The sequence below is a fragment of the Triticum urartu genome, chromosome 7, assembly GCF_003073215.2.
Source record: "Triticum urartu cultivar G1812 chromosome 7, Tu2.1, whole genome shotgun sequence".
In the NCBI taxonomy this organism is placed as follows: domain Eukaryota; kingdom Viridiplantae; phylum Streptophyta; class Magnoliopsida; order Poales; family Poaceae; genus Triticum; species Triticum urartu.
Genome location: NC_053028.1, coordinates 580929806 through 580943103, shown reverse-complemented (window position 1 = coordinate 580943103; position 13298 = coordinate 580929806).

Below are 13298 nucleotides of genomic sequence, written 5' to 3'. Positions count from 1 at the left end.
TGGTCTTCTATATCATCAGCGGCATCAGGTTCAACACTCAAGATTTCTTCATCAGACAGTTGAAAACTTCTGGAATTGCTTTAATTGGCCTTAAATACTATTCAGCATGGGTCATGCGCTTGATAAAGCTTCACTCAACTGTCAACTATCGACCTTCAGCACGCAATCATGTTGTATTCTTGCCTGATGTTGATATTTCCTATGAATCCATCAACCCTGAGCCTGCCAAGAAGCCACTCCATGAGACAATGTTGAGCATCAAATCTCCACTCAGCCTATTGAAGGTATTCATGTGCCAAACCCTCCTACTCCTGATGGTCTTGTTGCTGGTCATTTACGTCTGTGACATCTTGCCAACACCGATGCCACCGCCAGTACTATTGCTTAAAGGCCTTAGAAGTGTCCTCGTTTCCTGAACAGCCGAGAGCTTCTTGTGTCACATCATCAGAAGCAGGATAGGCATCATGATTGGCTGAAGTGCCAGATGCAGAGTCTTCTTGTTGATGTCAATCGCATTCGCAATCTGGCTACCAAAAATACATTTATTGCGCACGAAGCCTATCGGCGGTCCTGGAAGAGCCTCACACTGCTCTGTTCTGAAGATGATCTTCACGAAGATGGCTTCACAGAATGATTCAAGTTTGACTCCAGGCCTCCACAATCTGGAAGATGGCGTCCAACTCCTTCCATTGAAGATTCAGAGTATTCAGCTTCGGCTGCAACTATTGTTGGGAGAGTCATTGATGAAGAAGATGATGCCACTTCACCAGCGATGGCTTCACTACATCACGATGCAGCCCCTGGCCCGTCCGCACCACCCAACACCAACGTCGACCCTACTGCTCCAACACCGTCACCACCTAAGAGTGAGTAGACACTCTATGTCTTCAAACCTTTTTGGTCCTTACTGATAAAAGGGGGGAAGAATATGAGTTGATAGTCTTCAAGCGGGTCCATATGGGTCGGTTGCTTATTTTTTCTAAGTCTTACAACTCTTGTTTGAATCTTTTGGCTTTTGAGTTGTAACACTTAAACTTGATGGTCGTCTGCTACTTTTTGCTGCTACCCTGTGATGCGATGATAAATTCCGCATGAAGTCATCCTGTAGATGCCATTTTTCCATTATGCATACCATTATCTTCGGTATTCTTATGTATGCATGATAAATTGTCTGCACAAAGCAAAACCTTCCATGTGCATTTGCATTCAAAAGCAAACTACTTATATGCACATCTTCAGGGGAGGAGCCTTTTCTAACTTATGAAGACAATGCCTATGTTCTTCAACTTTCACATACTTTTATCTCCGTTGAAAACTTCAACCAGTTTGTCATTAATCACCAAAAGGGGGAGCTTGTAAGTGCATCTAGTGCCACCCCTAGCTGGTTTTGGAGTATTGACGACAAACATGGTTGAGGGACTAATGTGTTTGTGAGAATCGCAGGACAACATAGGTAGTAGTCCCTCATTGATTCGGTTTACCTACCAGAGATGACCCCTAAAAATGTATGAAGACAATGGTGGTTCGTGAATACATTCACATTGAAGATAATGACCTGTGAAGACATTCACTTGAATACTATGGAGTGCGAATTCATAGTTGTTTCATAGTTTCCTTTTCTTCTTTATTGAATCATAAGAACAACCATACTGTTAAGTGGGGTCCAAGTGAACAAAGTAAGGTGACTGAAGTGATTCTCAACCAAAATCCTATGTCTTCGAGTAAAGACAATGAGAGGAAATCTTATCCAGAGCTAGATGTGTGAGCCTTGCTTGTAGCCCAAGCCATACTACCGTCGGTGCTTGAAATTCGACCATTGGACATGTGTCAATTCCTTAGTGACCCAGGGTCATTTTGGACATATCATGTCGGGTTGCCTCCAGGCTATAAATAGCCCACCCCCTACACCATAAGTTGGTGGCTGCTCAGATTTAGTACACGACTTTTGTCATTTGAGAGCAGCCCACCTCCAAAGCCTTTGAGAGAGAGATCCTTGCGAGGACAAAGCCCAAAGCAACCAGAGCCAAAGAGTGTTGGGCATCACTGAAGTCTTTCTGTCCGCGTGACCTGAAGACTTGTTACACTTGAGGACCGTGAAACCTGCAGCCGGTTAGGCGTTGCATTCTCACTAGTAGAAAATAGGGCTATGGTCCAGGACGGCTCAGCCCACTAGTCCCGGTTCAGTGTAGAACCGGGACCAATGTGGGCATTGGTCCCGGTTCGTGAGCTCAGGGGGCCGGCCGGGCCACGTGGGCCATTGGTCCCGGTTCGTCTGGACCTTTTGGTCCCGGTTGGTGGGACGAACCGGGACCAATGGGCCTCGCTCCTGGCCCACCACCATTGGTCCCGGTTGGTGGCTTGAACCGGGACCAAAGGCTTCCCTTTAGTCCCGGTTCATGTCATCAACCGGGACCAATGAGGTGCCTATATATACCCCCTCGCGCAAGAGCAAAGCACAGTGCTCTGTTTTTTCTGGCCGAGGGGGAGAGGGCTTTGTGGTGCTCTAGCTCACCTCCTATGCACATGAGGTGTTCGATGGAATGCCCGAGCCACACTACTTAAGCTTTCTCCTCTCGAAGCTTGACCTCCAAGCTCCATTTTCCTCGAGATTTGTCTAGATTTAGCGGTCCGTCACGCCCCGTCCCCGTCTTCACCGCCGTCGATCACCCGTGCCGATCTCATCACCGACACCACTATGGTGAGCCTCTTGTTCTTATCTTATTTCTGAAAGAAAAATATTCTTACTTGTATGTTTAGATAGATACTTGTATCATTTTCTTACATTTATTATTGCATCTTATATAGTGCGATGGTTTTGGTATCCGCCCCCGTCGGCCCTCGTCCTGTCTATGATTCGGATTTGGTACGTATATTATCTTTATAACTATTGGTTCATTTATTGTTTATGAAAATTATGCCGACCAACGTGAAATAGATTTTATTTATCTAGGATGTATGTGAATCGGAAATGCCAACCGACCCTATTGTCGAGAGGTTAAATTTAGTTGAAGAAGAAAACAATTTGTTTAAGGAAAAAATAAAAAAAATTGAGGACGAGAAGATGATATTGGAGTTGCATGTTGCGGATGTCGTCGATGATCACAAGATCAAGATGGATGCAATGCGCTTGAAGATTAGAAAGATTAGAAAATATGCCATTCATACTGAGGCTTGGTATCATTATGCCGTTGGATCAATTGTTACCTTGGTTGCGATTATTATCGCATTTGTTTTCGCATTGAAATGTTTTACATAGTTTCAATGTATGGTTTAATTAATTAGATGCTCTGGAGAGCTATATGTTGTTAGATGAGAACTATGTATGCACTTTGGTTTTAATGTGATGATGAACTTCTATTAATTTGGACACTTAATTATATATAATGCACGCAGATGAACCGGCAATGGATGTACAGTGACAGACACACCCGCGAGTACATTAAGGGCGTGCATGAGTTTCTCGATGCGGCTGAGGCAAACAAGTAGAATGGTTTTATGTGTTGTCCATGCACTGAATGTGGGAATACAAGGTCTTACTCTAACCGGAAAATCCTTCACTCCCACCTGCTTTAGAAGGGTTTCATGCCACACTATAATGTTTGGACGAGGCACGGAGAAATAGGGGTTATGATGGAAGACGGCAAAGAAGAAGAGTACGATGACAACTATGTGCCCCCTGAATACGGTGATGCTGCAACGGGGGGAGCTGGTGAAGATCAAGAGGAACTAGACGATGTGCCCAATGATGCTGCCACGGGTGAAGCTGCTGAAGATCAAGAGGAACCAGACGATGTGCCCGATGATGATGATCTCCGCCGGGTCATTGTCGATGCAAGGACGCAAATGCATTAGTCAAAAGGAGAAGCTGAAGTTCGACCGCATGTTAGAGGATGACAAAAAGGGTTATACCCCAATTGCGAAGATGGCAACACAAAGCTCGGTACCGTACTGGAATTGCTGCAGTGGAAGGCAGAGAATGCTGTGGCTGACAAAGGATTTGAGAAGCTACTGAAAATATTGAAGAAGAAGCTTCCAAAGGATAACGAATTGCCCGACAGTACATACGCAGCAAAGAAGGTCGTATGCCCTCTAGGATTGGAGGTGGAGAAGATACATGCATGCCCTAATGACTGCATCCTCTACCGCGGTGCATACAAGGATCTGGATGCATACAAGAAGAAAAAAGAAGAAAAAAAAGAGGAGAAGAAGAAAGGAATAGTGGAGAAAAGAGAAAATAGAATATTCTATTTTCTCTTTTCTCCACTATTCCTTTCTTCTTCTCCTCTTTTTTTTCTTCTTTTCTTCTTCTTCTTCTTCTTCTTCTTCTTATTCTTATTCTTATTAGCCAGAAGTAGAGAGAGGTTTCCTAGTGTCAAACTATTGAAGAAATCCATGCCTTCATCATTAGCCGGAAGTAACCAGGGCATGTTGGTATGAAGTTCTGCAAAGTTGTTTTGGAATGGAGTCCCGGATAGAAAAATCCGCCTTTTGGTACGAATTCAGCAAAGACCTTCCAAATAGCGATATTCGGAAGGCTCTTGCTGAACTTTGTACTAAAAAGTGAATTATCCTATTTGGGACTCCGTTCTAGAACAACTTTGAAGAGCTTCGTACCATCATGCACATGTTACTTTCGCCTAATGATGAAAACATGGTTTTGTTGAATCCCTTGACACTAGGCAACCTCCCGACCCCTCGGCGATCCTATCGAACATGAGAGGAAGAAGAGGATAAAAAAAGAAGAGGAAGAAGAAAAAAAAGAGGAGAAGAAAGAATAGAGAAGATCTTCTCCTCTATTCTTTCTTCTCCTCTTATTTTACTTCTTCTTCCTCTTTTTGTTATCGGGAACGAGGGTCGTCGAGGGACATAGATGTAGTGTCGTTGTTGTCGATATATACCCCCTCCCGATAGCTTACTATGATTAGGTAGCTAGTTCTACGTTTGGCACTAATATATCCATCTGTCATGTTTGAATAATAATTGCCATGTTGTAAATATTTGTAGAAACTATGGACACCGCCCTAGACGAAGCAACAAAAGAAGCGTTGTTGAGGGACATAATCGCAGAAGGAAGTGATGCCATCTCGTTGTTTCTCAAGGAAACCGATGGTTTGGAAGGAGAGGGTGAACAAGCTGGCTACGGTGACCTAATGCCGGTGCAAGAAGAAGAACATGAGGATGGCTCCGGTGACCCAATGCCGGTGCAAGAAGGAGACCGTGATGACGGCTCCGTTGACCGAACCGAGTCCGGCCAGGTATATATATTAGTTAAGCCTATGCTGACTAGCTGATTGATGCATTCATTGTTTTGGTATGTACACATATTAATTAAGTCTTTGTTCTTTTTTCTAGCCCTCCGGATCGAGCAAAACTTCGGTCAAGAGACGAGGCCTGAAGAAAAAGTTCCGCTCGGATGAAAAGTTTGAGATCATAGCAATCACGCCCGACAGCCAACCTATTGAACCCCTCTGGACAAAGAGCGCATTTGTTGCTCAGTGCGGGGTTCTGGTTAGGGACAAGATCCCGATAAGCATCCAGCAATGGTTTAAGCCGGCTACAGAAGACCCTGAGGTCTCTTATGTCAATGATATGCAGAAAAATGATCTTTGGATTGAGCTGAAGTCAAATTTCACCCTACCACCTGAGGATAATCCAGAGAACCCAGGTAAAGAGAAATTAATCAAGTCTTTTGCTCTGAAGAGGATGGCAGAACTATTTAGGAGGTGGAAGAAAGAGCTGAATAAGTTTGTCGAAAATAATGAGACACCAGAATTCAAGGGCAGATATGAGAAGATCAGAGATCACTGGCCCGCATTTGTGGCCCACAAGACATCGGAAAAGAGTCAGAAGATGTCGGCGACAAACAAGCAAAATGTTGCGAAGAAGAAGCTTCACCATCGCACGGGGTCAGGTGGCTACCTCGTAGCCCGGCCTAAGTGGTCCAAGACTGAGAATGATCTGGTTCATAAAGGGATCGAACCAGAGACAATTAACTGGCCAGACCGTTGCCGGACTTGGTTCTTCGGGGCTGGCGGAACCCTGGACCCTGTAACAGGGAAGTGCATTTGGACGAACGATCAAATGGACATACCAGTCAGTAATCTTAAGCAGTATATCGAAGCAGCGCAGGAAGGGACGTTCTTTCCAGACACAAAGAACGACGAGCTCACAATGGCCCTCGGGAATCCTGAGCACCCTGGATGGACACGAGGCACGCCGGGCTCCATTCCATGGAAGGTTGGGTTTCCGGACGCAGGCGGTTACAAATCCCATGAGAGGAGGAAAAAAGTGCAGCAGACCCAAATGCAGGCACTGCAAGCAAGGGTAGACGCGATAGAGGAACGAGAAGCAAATCGCAGCAAACGTACTGCCGAAGCCTCCCCCGAAGCTACCCCGCCATCTCAGCACAGAAGCAGCGTGGCTTCCACTGAGCTGCTTCAGCCGGAGCATGCCTTGACGGCTCCTGCCAGCTATCCCGTGGATGCTATAACGGAGTCTCAAAATTGCCACCTTATGACGCAATGGATGAATTTGAAGGTCAAGGCGGCTGTTGGCTCTGTTTATCCTACTGAACCCGGCGCAACTTTTCACTGCCGGCCGATTCCAGAAGGATATGCTAGGGTGATGGTGGATGAGATAACGGAGGGATTTGAGGACCTCCAGCTTGACCACCCTACCGGTGAAGGGGAGACTCGACTGGGGTCTGCTCTGAAGACTCCATGCCTATGGCGGAAGGAGCTCATCAACCTTCCGAACTGGACGCCACTGCCTCCTCCTCCTCCTCCTCCGGCGAGTCAGGGCACTCCGCCTCCACCGCCTCCTCCTCTGGCAAGTGACGATCAGGGCCCTCGGCCGGCTCCTTCTCCGGCGCGTGGCGGCACTCCGCCTCCTTCTCCGCCTGCGCCGACGCGCCCAAGCAGCCAGCCTCCTCCTTCTCCGCCTCGTCAGCAAGGGCGGAAGAGACCTGCTGCTGCTCCAGCTGCTCCGGCGCGTCGTAGTCCTTCTCCTCCGCCTCTTAAGCATGTAAAGAAGACAACCGCTAAGTCTGCTCGGTCGGCGTCTAGCAGTACAACCAGAGGCGGGAGGACATACAAATTCGGTCCTTCTCTGAAGACTCTAGAGAAGTTACCATACGAGAGGACCCAGGAGGAGAACGCCGAGATCGCGCGAGAAGAAGTGAAGAAATTCTTTGAAGGGGTGAAAGCAAAGAAACATCCACCTCCAGAGGAGAAGGTAGATCGGGTGAAAGTGAAGCGCACTCTGGCTGCCCTGACAAAACCACCGAAGTCTGATCCATCGAAAGGAAACTATGACCGCATTATTGGAAAGGAATTTGCCGAAGCGGAGCGGTCGGGAAGTACTGTCAGTGATCAAAGGCTGAAAGAACGACGAGCTGGGAAACAAATTGCCCAGCTCGGCGAACAAGCGAAGCAATCGTGCCCCCCGCTCAAGGTGCCTAGCCACAACGTCGATAATGATCCGAGGATGGTGCCTGGTTATAGCAATCTTGCAGATTACCTGCCCGACGAAGTACATTATGAACCCATGGAGGTGCAGATACAAAGATACGAGTACGGGAAGCCTCTCGTTAAAGATGAAAGATCTCTATCAACGATGATGCGAAGATTGCATGATTGGTACTTGAAAATCTGCAGAGACTCTGGGGGGAGGAGTACTTTGTATGTGAAAGTTAAAAAGGAGCATGACCTCGTTGGAATTGATCTGTTGCCTGTTCCATTTGAGGAGTTCTATCAGTTTTTCAATCAATTGGCCCTCGATAAAACAACGGTCGCCTGCTACTGTCTGTAAGTAGTACTAATTCTGTCATTAAGTTTCTCTATATAGCTTAGCTCTTTCATTTCATGTATTTATAATCATCCTCACTATATTATGCAGATTGAAGATCGCCGAATTGAAGAAAAGACAAGTCGGTGATATTGGGTTCATTAACACATATCTCATAGATGCAACTCAGGTTAAACTTCATGCCGCGGCTACCGAGGCCAGCTTGCTACGATCGTTCGTTATAAATCAAAACAAAGATATAATACTCTTTCCTTACAACTTCAGGTGAGTGTTACTGTCCTGTGCGTATTCGGTTTCCCTTATATATTAGTAAAGGTTATAGTAATGTAATTCATGAGTTATGCATGTGTGTGCAGTTTCCACTATATTCTCCAAGAGATTAAGCTTGAGCAGGGATTAGTAACCGTCTTGGACTCTAAACGAAAAGATCCCAAGGAGTATGCGGACATGACTGAAATCCTCAAGAAGTAAGTTAAATCGATCATTATCCACCATATCAGCAACTTTGTTCATTTCCTGATATCAAGTAATTGTTTTCTTGGTCCGGCAGGGTTTGGAGAAAATTCACCAAAACAGTTCCGGGACTGCCGAAGGAGCTGGAATTTAGACACCCGAAAGTAAGTACTATAGTAGCATGTTCCGCGCATCTCCTAGTGATTCAAGCGCTAGTTTCATCAATACCATTTAGCATTCTTGCTTACCAGTTTGATTGACCTCTATTTGTTGTAAAGTGGTTGTGGCAGGAACAAGGGAATGATTTCTGTGGATACTACATCTGCGAGTCCATCCGCCACACGACCTGTGAGCGGGGCGGGTACTCTAATGAACAATATGAAGTACGTAAATAACAACATTCACAATTTTATTTTATTACCATCATTTGTGTTGAGTTTCATTCATTTATATATATATATATATATATTGACCCCCTTCTTCAAATTAGTTGTTTCGGAAGCGGGATGAACTCCTAGCACCAGCTCGCATGCGAGCAATTCAAGAGGAATTGGCGGCATTCTTTCTTGACCACGTGATCCCTGAAGACGGAGAATTCTATGTGGACCCTGAGTCCGTATGATTATATTTGTAAGAGATAATTATTGTATATATGTAGCCGGTAGTGTCATATAGATATACGAGAACTTGTTGTTCGACCAATCTCTCGGAGATGGAGAGGTGGTCGATATCAGTTCTCTCTGTATATATGCATATATGTTCATGACGATCTTCTGTTTCCTTCGTTTGCTTACTAGCTAGCTGGCGTGTCTAGTCCTCTCTATATACGTATGTATAGTACGTAGCGTCGACCAAGCACGGACATAACAGAGGACACTTCTCTCTATTAATTATAACTAGCTAACACAATATATGAAACATCTAAATTAACCCCCCAAAACCCCCAACCCCCCCCTTTCAAAAAAAAACAAAAACCCCAGCCATAGAAGTGCTAACGCGTGGATGCCTATTGGTCCAGGTTGGTGCCACCAACCGGGACCAAAGGGTCTCCTGACTGGGCTCTGCGCACTGCCCACGTGGAGGGCCTTTAGTCCCGGTTCTGGATTGAACCGGGACTAAAGGGGGGAGGTATTAGTACCGACACTTTAGTCCCGGTTCCGGAACCGGGACTAAAGGCCCTTACGAACCGGGACTATAGGCCCTTTTTCTACCAGTGTCTGAGCATCCAAGAGTCATTGTGGATCGCCGGTGAATGAAGTCTGTGAAGGTTTGGAAGTCTACCTTGAAGACTTACCACAGTGATCAGGCGAGGACTGGTTGTCCCTAGCTCAAGGGGAATAAGGTGAAGACACGGTCTTCCGAGTTCAATCTCAGCCTCCCTAACCAGACGTACAGTTGTCACAACAACTGAAACTGGCCTATCAAATCCTTGTCTTCACCAAGCAACTGGTTCTGTCCCCTAGTTCATTTACATTTCAGTTTGTCTTCGTGAAGTTAATACTTGCATGCCTGATCTATTTGACTTCACTGTGTGAAGACTATTACCTGTTGGGCTTCATATAGTCTTCCATTCTGATCCATACTACCTAGCTGTTGTTAGTCTTCGTACTTTCACTATATCGCTTACTTGACTATGGCTTGTCTAGTGTAGTTTATCTTCCGCTGCATATCAATAGGTTGATTTCATCTATTTGTCTTCAAAGACCTCATGTTTTGAAGACTTTCATAAAAATCACCTATTCACCCCCCTCTAGTTGATAACTAGCACTTCCAATCCTTCTCTCTGTTTTTTCTCCCCGAACTGAAGGAAATATGCCCTAGAGGCAATAATAAAGTTGTTATTTATATTTCCTTATATCATGATAAATGTTTATTATTCATGCTAGCATTGTATTAGCCGAAAACTTAGTACATGTGTGAATACATAGACAAAACAAAGTGTCTCTAGTATGCCTTTACTTGACTAGCTCGTTAATCAAAGATAGTGAAGTTTCCTGACCATAGACATGTGTTGTCATTTGATGAACGAGATCACATCATTAGGGCAATGATGTGATGGACAAGACCCATCTGTTTGCTTAGCATAATGATTGTTAAGTTTTATTGCTATTGCTTTCTGCCTGACTTATACATATTCCTCTGACTATCAAGCATCACAACGTAATTGGGTGATTATAAAGATGCTCTAAAGGTGTTTGTTAGGTTGGCATAGATCAAGATTAGGATTTGTTACTCCAAGTATCAGAGAGGTAACTCTAGGGCCCTCTCGGTAATGCACATCACTATAAGCCTTGCAAGCAATGTGACTAATGAGTTAGTAATGGGATGATGCATTATGGAATGAGTAAAGAGACTTGCCGGTGATGAGATTGAACTAGGTATGATGATACCGACGATCGAATCTCGCGCAAGTAACATACTGATGACAAAGGGAGCAACGTATGTTGTTATGCGTTTGACCGATAAAGATCTTCATAGAATATGTAGGAGCCAATATGAGCATCCAGGTTCCGCTATTGGTTATTGACCGGAGATATGTCTCGGTCATGTCTACATAGTTCTCGAACCCGTAGGGTCTGCACGCTTAACGTTCGATGACGATTTGTATTATGAGTTATGTGATTTGATGACCGAAGTTTGTTCGCAGTCCCGAATGAGATCACAGACATGACGAGGAGTCTCGAAATGGTCGAGACATAAAGATTCATATATTGGAAGGTTGCATTTGGACATCGGAATGGTTCTGTGTAATTCAAATATTTTTTCGGAGTACCGGGAGGTTACTGGAACCCCCCGGGAGAAGTATTGGGCCTAGTGGGGCTTATTGGAGGAGAGGAGAAAGGGACACAAGATAGGAGCGCGCCCTCCCCTTGCCCAAACCGAATTGGACTAGGGGTGGGGCCTGCCCCCCTCTTTCCTTCCTCCTCTCTCTCTCCCTTCCCTTTCCCTCCGGCGGAAGAAAGGAAAATGGGGGAATCCTACTTGGACTAGGAGTCCAAAGTAGGACTCCCCCCTTGGCGCGCCCAACCTGGTCGGCCTCCTCTCTCCCTCCCTCCTTTATATACATGGCCAGGGGGCACCCAAATAGCACAACAGACAACCTCTTAGCCATGTGTGGTGCCCCCCTCCATAGTTACACACCTCGGTCATATCATCGTAGTGCTTAGGTGAAGCCCTGCGCCAGTAACCTCATCATCATCGTTGCCACACTGTTGTGCTGACAGAACTCTTCCTCGGCCTCAACTGGATCAAGAGTTCGAGGGACGTCATCGAGCTGAACATGTGCTGAACGTGGAGGTGTCGTACGTTTGGTGCTTGGATCGGTTGGATCGCGAAGACGTTCGACTACATGAACCGCGTTATTAAACGCTTCCGCTTTCGGTCTATGAGGGTACGTACACACACTCTCCCCTCTCGTTGCTATGCTTCTCCTAGATAGATCCTACGTGATCGTAGGAATTTTTTTGAAATACTACGTTCCCCAACAGTGGCATCCGAGCCAGGTCTATGCCTAGATGTTATATGCACGAGTAGAAAACAAAGAGTTGTGGGCGATAATAGTCATACTGCTTACTAGCAATGTCTTACTTTGATTTGGTGGTATTGTTGGATGAAGCGGCCTAGACCGACATTACATAAGCGCGTTCATGAGACTGGTTCTACCAACATGCTTCACACACAGGTGGCTAGTGGGTGTCTGTTTCTCCAGCTTTAGTTGAATCGAGTTTGACTATGCCCGATGCTTGTTGAAGGTTAAAACAACACACTTGACGAAAAATTGTTGTGGATTTGATGCATAGGTAAGAACGGCTCTTGCTAGAAGCCCGTAGCAGCCACGTAAAACTTGCAAAAATAAAGTAGAGGACATCTAACTTGTTTTTGCAGGGCATGTTGTGATGTGATATGGTCAAGACGTGATGATATATAAATTTTTGTATGAGATGATCATGTTTTGTAGAAGTTATCGGCAACTGGCAGGAGCCATATTGTTGTCGCTTTATTGTATGAAATGCAATTGTCATGTAATTGCTTTACTTTATCACTAAGAGGTAGCGATAGTCATAGAAGCAATAGTTGGCGAGACGACAACGACGCTACGATGGAGATCAAGGTGTCAAGCCGGTGACGATGGTGATCATGATGGTGCTTTGGAGATGGAGATCAAAGGCCCAAGATGATGATGGCCATATCGTATCACTTATTTTGATTGCATGTGATGTTTATCCTCTATGCATCTTATTTTGCTTAGTACAACTGTAGCATTATAAGATGACCCCTCACTAAAATTTCAATGAATAAGTGTTCTCCCTGAGTATGCACCGTTACGAGAGTTCGTCATGCCGAGACACCATGTGATGATCGGGTGTGATAAGCTCTACGTTCACATACAGCGGGTGCAAGACAGTTTTGCACGTGCGGAATACTAAGGTTAAACTTGATGAGCCTAGCATGTACAGACATGGCCTCGAAACATTGGAGACTGAAAGGTTGAATGTGAATCATATAGTAGATATGATCAACATAGAGATGTTCACCATTGAATACTACTCCATATCACGTGATGATCGGACATGGTTTAGTTGATTTGGATCATGTAATCATTTATATGACTCGAGGGATGTCTATCTAAGTGGGAGTTCTTAAATAATGTGATTAATTGAACTTAATTTATCATGAACTTAGTCCTGTTAGTATTTGCATATCTATGTTGTAGATCAATAGCTAACGTATAGGTCCCCTGTTTTATTTTTGATATGTTCCTCGAGAAAACTAAGTTGTAAGATGATAGTAGCAATGATGCGGACTGGGTCCGTGATCTGAGGATTATCCTCATTGCTGCACAGAAGAATTATGTCCTTGATGAACCACTAGGTGACGAACCTATTGCAGGAGCAGATGCACACATTATGAATGTTTTGCAAGCTCGGTGTGATGACTAATTGATAGTTTAGTGCACCATGCTTTACGGCTTAGAACTGAGACTTCAAAAATGTTTTGAACTCCACGGAGCATATAAGTTGTTCCAAGAGCCAAAATTG